Consider the following 18,684-nt stretch of genomic DNA (forward strand, 5'->3'; position numbering starts at 1 on the left):
TGGCTCAAGTAGATCTAGACTGGCGACGTAAAGGTGAATTATTCCTAGCTCGATGGGCTCATGATTCCTCAGGTCATCAAGGGAGAGATGCAACATATAGATGGGCTCGAGATCGAGGGGTGGACTTAACCATGGATGCTATTGCACAAGTTATCCATGAATGTGAGACATGTGCTGCAATCAAGCAAGCGAAGCGCCTGAATCCACTTTGGTATGGAGGACGGTGGATGAAATACAAATATGGGGAGGCCTGGCAGATTGATTACATCACCCTCCCACGCACCCGCCATGGCAAGCGTTACGTGCTTACGATGGTGAAGGCAACCACCGGCTGGCTAGAATCATATCCCGTACCCCATGCCACTGCCAGGAATACAATCCTGGGTCTTGAAAGGCAAGTCCTATGGCGACACGGCACCCCAGAAAGAATTGAGTCAGACAACGGGACTCATTTCCGAAATGCTCTCATAGACATGTGGGCAAAAGAGTATGGCATTGAGTGGGTGTGCCACATTCCTTATCATGCACCAGCCTCTGGGAAAATTGAACGATATAATGGACTCTTAAAGACTACCCTGAAAGCAATGGGTGGTGGAACATTCAAACACTGGGATACACATTTAGCCAAAGCCACGTGGTTAGTTAACTCTAGAGGATCCACCAATCGAGCTGGTCCTGCTCAGTCAAAATTTCCACGTACTGTAGAAGGAGACAGAGTCCCAGTGGTGCATATGAAGAGTATATTAGGGAAGACAGTTTGGGTCATCCCTGCTTCAGGCAAAGGTAAACCCATGTCTGGGATTGCTTTTGCTCAAGGACCTGGTTGTACTTGGTGGGTAATGCAGAAGGATGGAGAAGTTCGATGTGTACCTCAAAGGAATTTGATTTTAGGTGAGAATAGCCAATATAATTAATAAGATAGAAATTGTATTATAATAATTGCTCTGTGCATTCATTATTGATATTATTGCTGTATGTTGTTGTATGTTGTACCAATGGAGTTACAGCCGGAGTCATACAAGTCAATGAAGGAAGAGTGCCACGATGACGGGACCAAAACCTGGTGTTCCAAGAACTTTTTCCTCCTTCCCTTCGAAAATGAACATCTTTGATTCACAGACTATGAACATGGACCATGTCAGCTGTATCGGCCGAGAGCCCGAGATACAACGATCCAATGGCGCATACTGACACCATGAGAGACTGTTACGAAGAATGAAGCCTGAAAAGCATCATGGACTAAATGTTCATTCACTCAACAAACTCAGAGGAATGGACTAAGGGAATAATACCTGTATGCACATATGTGCGTATACATGTGTGCACACCTATATATGTGTCTGAAACAGGAAATGGTTGGATTTGGTCATGACGTAAATGGTATGGAATAAGGGGTGGATAATGTCCTGGTTTTGGTCAGGATGGAGTTAATTTCATTTGTAACAGCGGATGAATGCTGTGTTTGATAGTGAGATGGGAGTAGTGCTGATAACACCCTGATGTTTCTAGTTGCTGTCAGACAGTCAAGGACTTTCTCAGCTCTTCATGAGAAAGGAGGGGCGAAGCCAGGACCGGTGACCCAACTGACCGAAGAGAGTATTCCACGCCAGTTACGTCCTGCCCAGGATATCGGGGGGCTGACGGGAGGAAGGCCGAGGGCGGCTCCGGGACGCGCGGTTCTTGGGGGATGGTTGGGTTCTGGGACGGCTCTGGGTGGCACGGCCTGAGTTGTGTGGTTTGGTGAGAAACTGCATTGTGTATCAACAGCTTCCTATATTTTGCTTTTGAAGTCCTGTTAGTATTGTTACATTGTATCTTTCTGTTATCTTAGTAAACTATCCTTATCCCAACCCACGGGCCTCTTAATTTCTTGATCTTGGGGTTATTTGCCCCTTTCTCTTCCTTTTCCCTTCCTTTACTTCTCCCCCCCTCCCCCTTCCCTTTAACCTGCTCTTTTCCTTTAAGGAGCAGACAGCTGCGTGGATCTTGGCCCTCAGCCGGGGTGAAACCACGACAAGGACCCAAGGCAATACAAAATCTTCTTTGCTGGCAGCACGCGGCGGAAGCGTCAGGAGAGTTTATAATGTCTCAGGCACGTAGGGGAGATGAATTATTTGCAAGAACAAATACTGGTTCAGCACTAGTGTCCAAGCGATTTGGGCACAGCTTATGAGGTATGCACTGGTGAGTACTAGAGGTTTACAAGCCATTGCAAAGCTATTGGTGTACATCAGCTTCATGGGAAAGTGCACTTTTTCTTGCCTGACTCTATTCTATATTCTATAGAATATTCTGTATTCTATACAGAACTGAGTGCTGTACCTTTTGCACAACTCTTCTGACTGTCCCAAGACAAGTACTATAACTAACGTCAACTATGGTCCATGTTACCCTTACTAAGAAACTGATAGTCAGGTGAGACTTTGTGCTGCTTTTGAGATTTCAGATTCGTGACTCTGATTCTCCTGAAATAAATGGGATAATAAATGAACCCAGGACAGAGTTACCTTTCAGGAAGTGTGGGTTTCTTGTGACATGCCTCGTGAGCTGGAAAGCAGCAGCTTCTAAAGCTGGCGTGCGTGGACAGAGGTCAGACAGGCAATGATTTTCAGCTGACAACCACCCGACGTAAAAGCACATTATACCAAAGAATACTTTGCATCTTTATCTCCTGCCGGATTTTTCCCAATCACTTCTCATGCACTGAATCACAAAAAGAACCTGGGATGGGATTCACATGCCTCACAAAGAGGCCCCATTTGCACAAAGGCCAGGATGTGGGAGAAGAACGCATCCAGACATGCTCCTCTGGCGTCTTTTCTTTCCTGCATCTAAGTTATCTTCTCCACTGTAACTTTTTCCCTCTACCAGCAAGTGCAACAGCGTGGCATGCTTTGTCCAGTCTAGCAGTCAAGAGGACCAGCAATGTTCTCCAAAAGTTTCTACTTCTCCAAAACCAGTTGCAGGTTGGGAGCAAGACGTGTAACATGTAGCATCTTAGAAGAAGCTACAAGGCATACTTGCTGCCTATAAATTCTGTCTCTATTTAAAGAGCTTTCAAGTGAATACTGAGGACTACAAAAGAGAGGGGCACTTAGAGATGTGTGGCTAGCCATGACTGGCACAGGTAAATCCCAAATTCTCAGAATCATAGAATGTACAAGGTTGGAAGGGACCTTTAGAGGTCATCTAGACCAACCCCCCTGCAGCGAGCAGGGACATCTTCACTAGATCAGGTCACTCAGAGCCCCATCAAGCCTGACCATGAATGTCTCCAGGGATGGGGCCTCCACCGCCTCTCTGAGCAACCTGTGCCAGTGTCTCACCACCCTTATATTGAAGAACGTTTTCCAAATATCCAACCACAATCTCCCCCTTTCAAGTTTTAAACCATTATCCCTTGTTCTAGTGCTCCATGCCCTTGGGAACAGTTCTTCCCCAGCTTTCCTACAGGTACTTTTCAGGTACTGGAAGGTCGCTGTAAGCTCCTCCCAGAGCCTTCTCCAAGCTGAACAAGCCCAACTCTCTCAGCCTGTCTTCACAGCAGAGGTGCTCCAGCCCATTGATTGATTATTTTTGTGGCCTCCTCTGAATATACTCCAGCAGGTCCATGTCCTTCTTGCGTTGAGGGCTCCAAAGCTGGATGCAGTACTGCAGGTGAGGTCTCCCCAGAGCAGAGCAGAGGGACAGAATCCCCTCTCAATCTTCTGGCCACACTTCTTGTGATGCAGCCCAGGATGCAGTTGTCCTTCTGGGCTGCAGATGCACATTGGTGGCTCATGCCCAGCTTCTCATCCACGAGCACCCCCAAGTCCTTTTCCTCAGGGCTGCTTTCTAGCACATCATCTCCTAATTTCTATGGATAACGGGGTTGCCCTGACTCAGGTGCAGGACCCTGCACTTGGCTTTGTTGAACCTCATGAGGTTCACCTGGGCCCACTTCTCCAGCCTGTCCAGGTCTCCCTGGATGGCATCCTGTCCCTCTGGCACATTAACCTCACCACGCAGCTGGGTGTCATCAGCAAACTCAGTCCCACTGTCAGTATCATTAATGAAGATGTTAAACCACCGGCCCCAGCACAGACCCTTGAGGAACTCCTCTTGTCACCATCTTCCATCAGGACTTGGAGCCATTGCCCACCAAGCTCCTTCAGGCTGGTTCTGTGATGGATCAGGGTTCTCCCTATGTGGCAGTGCTTCTGTCAAAGGTCAGTAATAGAGAGCGAGTCATTATTGTGCTGCATACCTTTTGTGCCAGTGTAAGCATGTGAACATGGACAAAGGAATATAGAAGGAAAACCTGGACTGAGTCAGCAGCTTGGTTTGGTCCCATTGAGAATGTGAAGTGCAACTAGTTGATCTCACTATCCCTGCTGAAGCATACTCCCAGATATTGCCTGATAGGATGCTCACCTGAGCACAATTTGTTTCCTTTCCTGCAAAACCATGTTCTAGATTATTTCCTTGGAATGGAAGTCAAGATTTAGTCATCACCATTTGTAGCCAGGAGACAGGACAAGGGGCAATGGCTGCAAGTTGGAGCACAGGAAGTTCCGCACCAATATGGGGAAGAACTTTTTCCCAGTGAGGGTGACAGAGCCCTAGGACAGGCTGCCCAGGGGGGTTGTGGAGTCTCCTTCTCTGGAGATACTCAAGCCCCATCTGGATGCCTCCCTGTGTGACCTGTCCTAGGGAACCTGCTCTGGCAGGGGGGTTGGACCCGATGATCTCTGGAGGTCCCTTCCAACCCCTACGATTCTGTGAGTCTGTGAGTGTCTAAGTGGCACAGGGACTGCTTTGCTCCTGTCACATCTGCAGAGAGGACAATCTCAGTGTGAACGCTAAACTGTGTTCCCTCAGAGCTGTGCTTGAAGAGGAAACATGCAACATCTCCTTCCTTCACGCCTCCAGCCTCCTACCATGCATTTAGCAGAGCAGGAATTGTCTTGGCTGATAGGTACAGGAGAGCTTAACTATCTTGCATGGTCCTGTCTCCTTAGAGGCTTGTACAGCTTCTCAGTGGTGCTCATGAAAGCCAGCAGCAGGCCAGAAATCACTAAGAGGTGCTGTCTTGGTTTTGCCCCAGCTGAGAGCTGAGCCCCACGCAGACGATTGTTCTTTAGGAGGGAGTGTGGTGGGCACTACCAGGACAAGGTAGATACAAGTTGGAAATTAGGAAAATGTTCTTTAGAATGAGGGTGTTACATCACTGGATCAGGTTGCCCAGGGAGGTAGTGAAGGCTCAGTCCCAGGAGATACTCAAGGTCTCTGAGCAACCTGATCTAGGCAAGATGTCCCTGCTTCCTGCAGGGCGGGTGGACTAGAGGAACTTTAAAGGTCCCTTCCAACCCAGTATGAGCATCAGCTTCAGGTAGGGAAAAATGCCAAACCCAAGACTTTTTCCAGTGCACAGTCTGCCTTCTGTTTGAGTTTCCCCCCAACGCGGCTTCTTAGGCAGCAAAGATTGCTGATGGCTTCTTCTCATCTGTCTGGCCTCAGCTAGGTCAGCCCTGGACTATTTGTGCTTCTGATCAAACATGTTGCCATATTCCAAGTTCCAGGAGCATGGAAATGACATTTTCAATCCGCACAGGGGCCAGTGCCACCCTGTGCAAGATCGCCAGGAGCAGGAGGCCCACTGTGATGCCAGCAAGCAGCGGGATGTGACATCACGTCGCTGGGTGGTTCTCTTGGGGCACCGGCAGAGCCTGGCTCAGTCTGGCTCGTGCCTGGACTCCCACTGAGCGTGCCTGCGAGGTGTGGAGGCTCGAGCCAGGCTTCTCTGGGTGTTTTGGTGTCTGCCATTGGCAGCTTTGGTGCCCGTTCAAGAGCCGTGCGGTGTGTTTCCCCAGCCCTGCCTGGCTGAGGCAGCTGGGTCCTCTGTGGTGTGCTTTTGGCATTGGAGGTGAGCCGTGTGAGGAATCGTGGCTATGGGGTGGCCATGGGGTGGGCTGTGGGGCTTGGGGAGCTGGGAGGGTGTCCTTCTGGAGCCAGGGGCCAGGGACCTGCTTCCTCCTCTCCCCTTCCCGGGACAGCCAGTGACCGTGGCCCCTCTCCCTTCTGCGGTGCAGGTCTCCCCAGCCCGCTGCAACAAGTCAACATGGCAACAGAGGAGGAACAGTGGAGCTGCCCCATCTGCCAGGGTGCTCCAGGTGACATGGCTTACGTGACACCCTGTGGCCACAAGTTCTGCCTGGGCTGTGTCCTGCGGTGGGCAAAACACAAATCATCGTGCGCCCTGTGCCGGCAGCAGGTCAACAGCGTCCGCTTCTCCCTGCGGTCTGAGGACGATTTCTTGGAGTTGGATCTGCCACCACCATCAGATCCACTGGAGGACCATGATGACCAAGAAGAGCAGGAGATTGAGGAGCCGGCACCCAGCAGAGATGTGGCTGGCTTTACACCTGAGGACTGGGCAGACTATTTCCGCCAGTCTGAGGAGACACTGGAGCCCCTGCTGCCCTGGCTGAACCAGCATCTGCCATCTGGGGCTGAGTGGTGGGACGCAGATCTTCTGAAGAACACCGTCATCTTCGTTCTGTGCAGCCAAGGACTGGACGAGGTGTCCATGATCCGTACCCTGCAGCCCTTTCTGCACGACCGGACAGCCAACTTTGTCAATGAACTCATTGAGGTCGCTGCAGAGAGCTGCAGGGAGCAGATGCTCCTGCACATGGGCTTCCCATTCTACGAGGCTGCTGAAGATCAGGAGTACAGCCCTGCCACCAGCCCTGGGCCTGCCCTTATCCCTGGGGGGACTCCTACATCATCACCGGAGGGAAGTCCTGTTCCTTCACCGCAGGAGACTCCTACCACCTCCTCACAGCCCACTCCTGTCCCCTCGCCGGTGGTGACTCCGTCGTCCAACACCAGCGCAGAGGAGGAGTCCTTGGAGGAGTTGGGACAGGAGGTGGCAGCTTCCTCCATGGCTGCCCAGGGCAGGGAGTCATCACCCGGCAGGAGTTCCACCTCTTCACCACGGCGGCCCCCAAAGAGGAGAGTGAGTGGGTCCTCAGACGACGCTTCAGACCCCAAGAGGCCACACCACCGGCAAGACTAGGGAGACCCCGGAGCCATCGAAGCCGGGCCTGGACCAGCAGCTGGGGCAAACACCAGCCCCCACGGGCACTCCACAGCACCTGTTCTTTTTCTCAGTCTTTTCGTTTATAAATACTCCTTAGGATAGTTATTTTATTGTAAGAATAGAACCCCCGTAGTTAAGTCTCATTTCTTTATGAATCCCCATTTCACCTTCCTGATACTTTGAACTTGTTTGTTGTTTTATTGTTTTATTGTTTTGGTTTCCATTTTCTGTTCACCTCATAAGGAATAAAGCATTTACCACATTTACTTGATTTTGAAAAGGACAATGTGTTCTCATTGACTGTCGTGGTTTTGCCCCAGCTGAGAACTGGGCAACACGCAGCCACTTGTTAGTTAGGAGGGAGTGTGGGGGGTGGGAATTCAGGGAGGGGGAAAGGGAGGGAGAAGCAAAACCCAAGAAACCAAAACCTTGTGGGTTGGGAGAAGGATAGTTTACTGGCATAACAGAAAGATAAACATAATAATAATGACAGGACTTCAGAGCAAAACACATGAAACTGCTGGTGCACAAGGCAGTGTCTCAGCAAACTGCACAACTCAGGCCGCACAGCTCAGAGCTGCACTGAAACTGGATGGTCCCCAAAAATGTGTGTCCTGGAGCTGCCTGCTCCTCCCCCCACCTGCCCCCCTTTTTTGCTGAGCATGACATCATTGGTATGGAATACCCCCTTTGGGCAGCTTGGGTCACCTGTCCTGGCTGTGTCCCCTCCCTTCCCGCTAGCAGTGACCTATCAACAACTGAAAAGTCCTTGACTGCTTGGCAACAGCTAGAACATCAGTGTGTGACCAGCACTGCTCTCAGCCTAACTCACTCCCAAACATAGTATTCCATCAGCTCCACTTACTGAAAGTAGATTTTCTTTTTTTTTTTTTAACTGTTGTGTTTAAAACCCCACTCACTTCCTCACTTTCCTAACAGACCTCACAGTGAAACTGTCTGCTAACATACCAATGTAACTGCCCTGCACTGAGGAGGGAATCGGCCCACTGTTGCTGTGAGAAAGGAGCAGAGGAACTCTGAAGGCGACTGAGCAGACCCATGTCATGTGTTAGTGAATGGGGGATGCTGCTCCTACAAGAGCTTTCTGTTCAGCACTCAGCTGGTGGGCTCTTCACTCGGAGGAGAGGAGAAAGTGCCTGTGGCAGCGATGTGTAATGCAAATTCCTGAGGCTGCTAAAACCCCGAGGAGATTTGTAGTGGCTTTACATGTAATTCATTCCACAGAGAAGATGATAGGTTTTCCCCAGTTAAGTCCACAAACTCTGACAAAAGATTTACGCCTTGTGTTTGGACTGGTTTTGCAAGTGAGGAAATGATTGCCCATTAAAGGACCCAAGGCAATACAACCTCTTCTTTGCTGGCAGCACGCGGCAGAAGCGTCAGGAGAGTTTATAATGTCTCAGGCACGTAGGGGAGATGAATTATTTGCAAGAACAAATACTGGTTCAGCACTAGTGTCCAAGCGATTTGGGCACAGCTTATGAGGTATGCACTGGTGAGTACTAGAGGTTTACAAGCCATTGCAAAGCTATTGGTGTACATCAGCTTCATGGGAAAGTGCACTTTTTCTTGCCTGACTCTATTCTATATTCTATAGAATATTCTGTATTCTATACAGAACTGAGTGCTGTACCTTTTGCGCAACTCTTCTGACTGTCCCAAGACAAGTACTATAACTAACGTCAACTATGGTCCATGTTACCCTTACTAAGAAACTGATAGTCAGGTGAGACTTTGTGCTGCTTTTGAGATTTCAGCTTTGTGACTCTGATTCTCCTGAAATAAATGGGATAATAAATGAACCCAGGACAGAGTTACCTTTCAGGAAGTGTTGTGGTTTTACCTGGCTGGCAGCTAAAGCCACCACACCATCATTCACTCGCTCCCCTCCCCCAGTGGGATGGGGGAGAGAATCAGAAAGGGAAAAAAAAAAAAGTGAAACTCAGGGGTTGAATAAAGCCAGTTTAATATGACAGAGAAGGAAAATAACGTAATAGCGATGATGATGATGGTGAATATGCCGAGCAAGTGATGCACATCATGTTTATTCACCACGTGCAGACAACCAATGCCCAGCTAGTTCCTGAGCCACAGTCTCAACCCCTGGCCATTATTTACTCTAGTTAAGTTTTATTCTTTCTATATAAAACTGTTTTAAAATTCCCATTGGATTTTCTAGGACTGGAAATGCTATAACATGTGTGAGTCCAGTCCAAATGTTCTTAATGACAACTGTCATGATGTGGTATTGGCAGATGTAAAGGGCATGAGTCAGCTACCTGAACATGGGCAGCTAATGCCATTTGAAATGCCCTGAGACAGCTGAGACGTCCTCATGAGGCTGGCAGATGTGACAGAGCATACAAGGAGGACCCCAGCTCCTCTGGTGTGTCATTTCAGAGGTTGGAAACGTTATGGTTGCACATGTTTGAGGACTGTTTGTGAATGGCAGCAGTTAACTGCTGGCAGAAGCCTTCAGCTTGCACATAAATAGTAGGAAATGTTCTGTCAGTCATCTACCTTAAGAGCAGATATCCAGGACAGCAAGTCAAGCCTGAAGAGACAGAAGCAAATTTCCTGCCTGACAGTAGACTGCCCAAGCATCTCTGGTCATGTCTGCAGCTTGTTTCATCGAGCAGCCGATCACTGTGTGCATAGGCACCTAGCTGTAGTCTGAAATAAAAGCCTCTAAAATAAAAGTCTCATTTTATTAATCCTTGACCATCTACTTCAAACCCACCTCAGATGACTTTACCAGCATATTGGCACGTTGGATCACAACTGGTCCTGTGCAAAGGACCGCTCACAAGAACTTTTTTCAAGATTAACTTCTAACACCTTCACTGCCACAGTCCACTGGTGTTTCAGAAAGCAGGCATCCACGTGAAGAAGCATTGAACTGGATTATACCACAGTGGTCTGTTGATTTATTTATGCCATGTAATTCATACTCGGTCCCCAAGACCTGCAAGTTTTGTTTCAGCCTTGTGGCATGTCCCAGGATTTAATCATGGGCTATATCCATAGTGGCAATATCCACTTCTTGGCTTCAGAGGCCCAAGATACCTACTGCTTCCTGAACATGACCAACAATTCCTAACGAGAAGTGGTTTGGCTATTTTGATTGTTACCAAGGCTGCCTCTTCCCCCCCCACACCCCCATTCACTGAAATTTATATTGCACTACAAACAAAATCTAGTTCAAGGATTTATTTTTTTTTTAAATTCTGAATGGTAAGCAGCCTGTTGCTAGGTACAAAGCAAAAGCTTTTAAGAGGGCACTTTTATTATGACCTTCACAGAAAACACAAAGCTAATATATCTACCTCTCAGCTGAGGATTGTTTACCTGCTGCTGCAGTTAACTGTTAGCAGAAGCCTTCACCTCGAACATAAATAGTAGGTAACTGTCAGTCATCCCCTTTAACAGTAGATATTGTTTGGATAGCACTGGCAGCAGTTTCCTATTTGTGCAAACTTGTCAGGGTAAATCTCTCCTTGGTGCAGAGAATGAGGGTGTTAAGCATTCAGGTAAGCAACGGCGTTATCCACTGTGTGGAGCCCAGAACTGGAGTTTGCCATCAGAAATCTGTTCTCTTCTCAGGGCTGCTTTCCGCTGCTCATTCGTCTTGGCTTCATCTCCTCCACCCACAGAAAGGGAGACAGCACAGGTCTAATCCAGGGTGGCACAGCAACGGAGTTTTAGTGTGGGGTTTCTTGTGACATGCCTCGTGAGCTGGAAAGCAGCAGCTTCTAAAGCTGGCGTGCGTGGACAGAGGTCAGACAGGCAATGATTTTCAGCTGACAACCACCCGACGTAAAAGCACATTATACCAAAGAATACTTTGCATCTTTATCTCCTGCCGGATTTTTCCCAATCACTTCTCATGCACTGAATCACAAAAAGAACCTGGGATGGGATTCACATGCCTCACAAAGAGGCCCCATTTGCAGAAAGGCCAGGATGTGGGAGAAGAACGCATCCAGACATGCTCCTGTGGCGTCTTTTCTTTCCTGCATCTAAGTTATCTTCTCCACTGTAACTTTTTCCCTCTACCAGCAAGTGCAACAGCGTGGCATGCTTTGTCCAGTCTAGCAGTCAAGAGGACCAGCAATGTTCTCCAAAAGTTTCTACTTCTCCAAAACCAGTTGCAGGTTGGGAGCAAGACGTGTAACATGTAGCATGTTAGAAGAAGCTACAAGGCATACTTGCTGCCTATACATTCTGTCTCTATTTAAAGAGCTTTCAAGTGAATACTGAGGACTACAAAAGAGAGGGGCACTTAGAGATGTGTGGCTAGCCATGACTGGCACAGGTAAATCCCAAATTCTCAGAATCATAGAATGTACAAGGTTGGAAGGGACCTTTAGAGGTCATCTAGACCAACCCCCCTGCAGCGAGCAGGGACATCTTCACTAGATCAGGTCACTCAGAGCCCCATCAAGCCTGACCATGAATGTCTCCAGGGATGGGGCCTCCACCGCCTCTCTGAGCAACCTGTGCCAGTGTCTCACCACCCTTATATTGAAGAACGTTTTCCAAATATCCAACCACAATCTCCCCCTTTCAAGTTTTAAACCATTATCCCTTGTTCTAGTGCTCCATGCCCTTGGGAACAGTTCTTCCCCAGCTTTCCTACAGGTACTTTTCAGGTACTGGAAGGTCTCTGTAAGCTCCTCCCAGAGCCTTCTCCAAGCTGAACAAGCCCAACTCTCTCAGCCTGTCTTCACAGCAGAGGTGCTCCAGCCCATTGATTGATTATTTTTGTGGCCTCCTCTGAATATACTCCAGCAGGTCCATGTCCTTCTTGTGTTGAGGGCTCCAAAGCTGGATGCAGTACTGCAGGTGAGGTCTCCCCAGAGCAGAGCAGAGGGACAGAATCCCCTCTCAATCTTCTGGCCACACTTCTTGTGATGCAGCCCAGGATGGGGTTGTCCTTCTGGGCTGCAGATGCACATTGGTGGCTCATGCCCAGCTTCTCATCCACGAGCACCCTTAAGTCCTTTTCCTCAGGGCTGCTTTCTAGCACATCATCTCCTAATCTGTATGGATAACGGGGTTGCCCTGACTCAGGTGCAGGACCCAGCACTTGGCTTTGTTGAACCTCATGAGGTTCACCTGGGCCCACTTCTCCAGCCTGTCCAGGTCTCCCTGGATGGCATCCTGTCCCTCTGGCACATTAACCTCACCACGCAGCTGGTTGTCATCAGCAAACTCAGTCCCACTGTCAGTATCATTAATGAAGATGTTAAACCACCGGCCCCAGCACAGACCCTTGAGGAACTCCTCTTGTCACCATCTTCCATCGGGACTTGGAGCCGTTGCCCACCAAGCTCCTTCAGGCTGGTTCTGCGATGGGTCAGGGTTCTCCCTATGTGGCAGTGCTTCTGTCAAAGGTCAGTAATAGAGAGCGAGTCATTATTGTGCTGCATACCTTTTGTGCCAGTGTAAGCATGTGAACATGGACAAAGGAATATAGAAGGAAAACCTGGACTGAGTCAGCAGCTTGGTTTGGTCCCATTGAGAATGTGAGGTGCAACTAGTTGATCTCACTATCCCTGCTGAAGCATACTCCCAGGTATTGCCTGATACGATGCTCACCTGAGCACACCTTGTTTCCTTTCCTGCAAAACCATGTTCTAGATTATTTCCTTGGAATGGAAGTCAAGATTTAGTCATCACCATTTGTAGCCAGGAGACAGGACAAGGGGCAATGGCTGCAAGTTGGAGCACAGGAAGTTCTGCACCAATATGTGGAAGAACTTTTTCCCAGTGAGGGTGACAGAGCCCTGGGACAGGCTGCCCAGGGGGGTTGTGGAGTCTCCTTCTCTGGAGATACTCAAGCCCCATCTGGATGCCTCCCTGTGTGACCTGTCCTAGGGAACCTGCTCTGGCAGGGGGGTTGGACCCGATGATCTCTGGAGGTCCCTTCCAAGCCCTACGATTCTGGGAGTCTGTGAGTGTCTAAGTGGCACAGGGACTGCTTTGCTCCTGTCACATCTGCAGAGAGGACAATCTCAGTGTGAACGCTAAACTGTGTTCCCTCAGAGCTGTGCTTGAAGAGGAAACATGCAACATCTCCTTCCTTCACGCCTCCAGCCTCCTACCATGCATTTAGCAGAGCAGGAATTGTCTTGGCTGATAGGTACAGGAGAGCTTAACTATCTTGCATGGTCCTGTCTCCTTAGAGGCTTGTACAGCTTCTCAGTGGTGCTCATGAAAGCCAGCAGCAGGCCAGAAATCACTAAGAGGTGCTGTCTTGGTTTTGCCCCAGCTGAGAGCTGAGCCCCACGCAGACGATTGTTCTTTAGGAGGGAGTGTGGTGGGCACTACCAGGACAAGGTAGATACAAGTTGGAAATTAGGAAAATGTTCTTTAGAATGAGGGTGTTACATCACTGGATCAGGTTGCCCAGGGAGGTAGTGAAGGCTCAGTCCCAGGAGATACTCAAGGTCTCTGAGCAACCTGATCTAGGCAAGATGTCCCTGCTTCCTGCAGGGCGGGTGGACTAGAGGACCTTTAAAGGTCCCTTCCAACCCAGTATGAGCATCACCTTCAGGTAGGGAAAAATGCCAAACCCAAGACTTTTTCCAGTGCACAGTCTGCCTTCTGTTTGAGTTTCCCCCCAACGCGGCTTCTTAGGCAGCAAAGATTGCTGATGGCTTCTTCTCATCTGTCTGGCCTCAGCTAGGTCAGCCCTGGACTATTTGTGCTTCTGATCAAACCTGTTGCCATATTCCAAGTTCCAGGAGCATGGAAATGACATTTTCAATCCGCACAGGGGCCAGTGCCACCCTGTGCAAGATCGCCAGGAGCAGGAGGCCCACTGTGATGCCAGCAAGCAGCGGGATGTGACGTCACGTCACTGGGTGGTTCTCTTGGGGCACCGGCAGAGTCTGGCTCAGTCTGGCTCGTGCCTGGACTCCCACTGAGCGTGCCTGCGAGGTGTGGAGGCTCGAGCCAGGCTTCTCTGGGTGTTTTGGTGTCTGCCATTGGCAGCTTTGGTGCCCGTTCAAGAGCCGTGCGGTGTGTTTCCCCAGCCCTGCCTGGCTGAGGCAGCTGGACACTGTGTGGTGTGCTTTTGGCATTGGAGGTGAGCCGTGTGAGGAATCGTGGCTATGGGGTGGCCATGGGGTGGGCTGTGGGGCTTGGGGAGCTGGGAGGGTGTCCTTCTGGAGCCAGGGGCCAGGGACCTGCTTCCTCCTCTCCCCTTCCCGGGACAGCCAGTGACCGTGGCCCCTCTCCCTTCTGCGGTGCAGGTCTCCCCAGCCCGCTGCAACAAGTCAACATGGCAACAGAGGAGGAACAGTGGAGCTGCCCCATCTGCCAGGGTGCTCCAGGTGACATGGCTTACGTGACACCCTGTGGCCACAAGTTCTGCCTGGGCTGCGTCCTGCGCTGGGCAAAACACAAATCGTCGTGCGCCCTGTGCCGGCAGCAGGTCAACACCGTCCGCTTCTCCCTGCGGTCTGAGGACGATTTCTTGGAGTTGGATCTGCCACCACCATCAGATCCACTGGAGGACCATGATGACCAAGAAGAGCAGGAGATTGAGGAGCCGGCACCCAGCAGAGATGTGGCTGGCTTTACACCTGAGGACTGGGCAGACTATTTCCGCCAGTCTGAGGAGACACTGGAGCCCCTGCTGCCCTGGCTGAACCAGCATCTGCCATCTGGGGCTGAGTGGTGGGACGCAGATCTTCTGAAGAACACCGTCATCTTCGTTCTGTGCAGCCAAGGGCTGGACGAGGTGTCCATGATCCGTACCCTGCAGCCCTTTCTGCACGACCGGACAGCCAACTTTGTCAATGAACTCATTGAGGTCGCTGCAGAGAGCTGCAGGGAGCAGATGCTCCTGCACATGGGCTTCCCATTCTACGAGGCTGCTGAAGATCAGGAGTACAGCCCTGCCACCAGCCCTGGGCCTGCCCTCATCCCTGGGGGGACTCCTACATCATCACCGGAGGGAAGTCCTGTTCCTTCACCGCAGGAGACTCCTACCACCTCCTCACAGCCCACTCCTGCCCCCTCGCCGGTGGTGACTCCGTCGTCCAACACCAGCGCAGAGGAGGAGTCCTTGGAGGAGTTGGGACAGGAGGTGGCAGCTTCCTCCATGGCTGCCCAGGGCAGGGAGTCATCACCCGGCAGGAGTTCCACCTCTTCACCACAGCGGCCCCCGAAGAGGAGAGCGAGTGGGTCCTCAGATGACGCTTCAGACCCCAAGAGGCCACACCACCGGCAAGACTAGGGAGACCCCGGAGCCATCGAAGCTGGGCCTGGACCAGCAGCTGGGGCAAACACCAGCCCCCACGGGCACTCCACAGCACCTGTTCTTTTTCTCAGTCTTTTCGTTTATAAATACTTCTTAGGATAGTTATTTTATTGTAAGAATAGAACCCCCATAGTTAAGTCTCATTTCTTTATGAATCCCCATTTCACCTTCCTGATACTTTGAACTTGTTTGTTGTTTTATTGTTTTATTGTTTTGGTTTCCATTTTCTGTTCACCTCATAAGGAATAAAGCATTTACCACATTTACTTGATTTTGAAAAGGACAATGTGTTCTCATTGACTGTCGTGGTTTTGCCCCAGCTGAGAACTGGGCAACACGCAGCCACTTGTTAGTTAGGAGGGAGTGTGGGGGGTGGGAATTCAGGGAGGGGGAAAGGGAGGGAGAAGCAAAACCCAAGAAACCAAAACCTTGTGGGTTGGGAGAAGGATAGTTTACTGGCATAACAGAAAGATAAACATAATAATAATGACAGGACTTCAGAGCAAAACACATGAAACTGGTGGTGCACAAGGCAGTGTCTCAGCAAACTGCACAACTCAGCCACACAGCTCAGAGCTGCACTGAAACTGGATGGTCCCCAAAAATGTGTGTCCTGGAGCTGCCTGCTCCTCCCCCCACCTGCCCCCCTTTTTCGCTGAGCATGACATCATTGGTATGGAATACCCCCTTTGGGCAGCTTGGGTCACCTGTCCTGGCTGTGTCCCCTCCCTTCCCGCTAGCAGTGACCTATCAACAACTGAAAAGTCACAGAATCACAGAATCACAGAATTATCAAGGTTGGAAAAGACCTAAAAGATCATCCAGTCCAACCATTCACCTATTACTACTAGCTCCCACTAAACCATGTCCCTCAATACAACGTCCAGTCTTTCCTTGAACACCCCCAGGGTCGGTGACTCCACCACCTCCCTGGGCAGTGCATTCCAGTGCCTGACTACCCTTTCAGAGAAGTAGTGCTTCCTAATGTCCAGCCTGAACCTCCCCTGGCGCAGCTTGATACCATTCCCTCTAGTTCTGTCGCTGTCTACACGGGAGAAGAGGCCGACCCCTAGCTCACTACAACCCCCCTTAAGGAAGCTATAGAGAGCCATAAGGTCTCCTCTGAGCCTCCTCTTCTCCAGGCTGAACAATCCCAGCTCCCTCAGCCGCTCCTCATAAGGCCTGTGTTCCAGACCCCTCACCAGCTTAGTAGCCCTCCTCTGAACGCGTTCCAGGGCCTCAATGTCTTTCCTGTAGTGAGGGGCCCAAAACTGAACACAGTACTCGAGATGCGGCCTCACAAGTGCTGAGTACAGGGGGACAACCACCTCCCTGTTCCTAATAGTAACACTATTTTTGATGCAAGCCAGGATGCCGTTGGCCCTCTCGGCCACCCGCGCACACTGTCGGCTCATGTTCAGCCGTGCATCAATCAGTACCCCCAGGTCCATTTCCTCCACACAGTCCTCCAGCCACTCCACCCCAAGCCTACAGCGCTGCCTGGGGTTGTTGTGGCCAAAGTGCAGGACTCGGCATTTGCTCTTGTTGAACCTCATGCCATTGGCTTCAGCCCAGCTCTCCAGCCTGTCCAGATCCCTCTGTAGGGCCTCGCTACCCCCAGGCAGATCCACACTCCCAGCCAATTTAGTGTCATCTGCAAACTTACTGAGGGTGCACTCAATGCCCTCATCTAGGTCATCAATAAAGATATTGAAGAGGACAGGCCCCAGCACCGACCCCTGGGGAACACCACTCGTGACCGGTCGCCAGCTGGATTTAACTCCATTTACTACCACTCTCTGAGCCCGGCCCTCCAGCCAGCTCCTTACCCAGCCGAGGGTGTACCCATCCAAGCCACGGGCTGCCAGCTTCTGCAGGAGAATACCGTGGGAGACAGTGTCAAAGGCTTTGCTGAAGTCTAGGTAGACCACATCAACAGCCTTTCCCTCATCCAGCAGATGGGTCACTAGATCATAGAAGGAGATCAGGTTGGTCAAACAGGACCTGCCCTTCATGAGCCCATGCTGGCTAGGCCTAATCCCCCGGCCATCCCACAGATGCCGCATGATCTCCCTCAAGACTATCTGTTCCATAACCTTCCCTGGAACCGAGGTCAGGCTAACAGGCCTGTAGTTCCCCAGATCCTCCTTACAACCTTTCTTGTAAATGGGAGTCACATTGGCGAGCCTCCAGTCTTCTGGGACCTCACCAGTCAACAAGGAGAGCTGATAGATAATGGAAAGCGGCTCGGCTACCACCTCTGCCAGTTCCCTCAGCACTCTCGGGTGGATCTCATCAGGCCCCATGGACTTGTGGCAGTCCAGTTGGAGTAGGAAGTCTCTGACCGTTTCTTCCAGAATCACAGGGGAATTAGCATGCTCCCCAGCCGAGACTACCAGGTCAGAGAGAGGAGTACCCTGAGCATAACTGGTCTGACCTTTAAAGACAGACGTAAAGAAGGCATTCAGAACCTCCGCCTTTTCCTTATCCTCAGTGATCATATTCCCAGCCTCATCCAGTAAAGAGTGGATATTCTCCTTTGTCCTCCTCTTACTGTTAATGTACTTATAAAAGAGTTTGTTATTCCTTTTCACCCCAGCGGCCAGGTTAAATTCAAGCTGGGCTTTTGCCTTTCTGATTTCACCTCTACACATCCTGACGACTTCCTTGAATTCATTCTCAGTTGCCCGTCCCTCCTTCCACAGGCGGTAGATTCTCTTTTTCTCCCGGAGCCTCAAGAATAACTCCCTATTCATCCACGCCGGTCCTCTTCCCCGCCGGCTAATTTTGCGGCTCAGGGGGACCGCCTGCTCCTGCGCCCTTAAGACTTCCTTCTTGAAGAGCAACCAGCTCTCTTGTACCCCTTTGTTCGCTAGGACTAAATGCCAAGGGACTCCCCCTACCAGTCTCTTGAACAAATCAAAGTCCGCCCTCCGGAAGTCCAAGGTAGCAGTTTTACTATTCCCCCTCCAAGCTCCACCATGAATTGAGAAATGTATCATTTCATAGTCACTCTGTCCAAGGCAGTCCCCAACCTTCACATCTCCTACCAGACCTTCCCTGTTCATGAACAGCAGGTCTAGCGGGGCAAGTCCTTGACTGCTTGGCAACAGCTAGAACATCAGTGTGTGACCAGCACTGCTCTCAGCCTAACTCACTCCCAAACATAGTATTCCATCAGCTCCACTTACTGAAAGTAGGTTTTCTTTTTTTTTTTAACTGTTGTGTTTAAAACCCCACTCACTTCCTCACTTTCCTAACAGACCTCACAGTGAAACTGTCTGCTAACATACCAATGTAACTGCCC

This window comes from Gallinula chloropus (genome assembly GCF_964237585.1).
Source record: "Gallinula chloropus genome assembly, chromosome: Z".
Lineage (NCBI taxonomy): Eukaryota > Metazoa > Chordata > Aves > Gruiformes > Rallidae > Gallinula > Gallinula chloropus.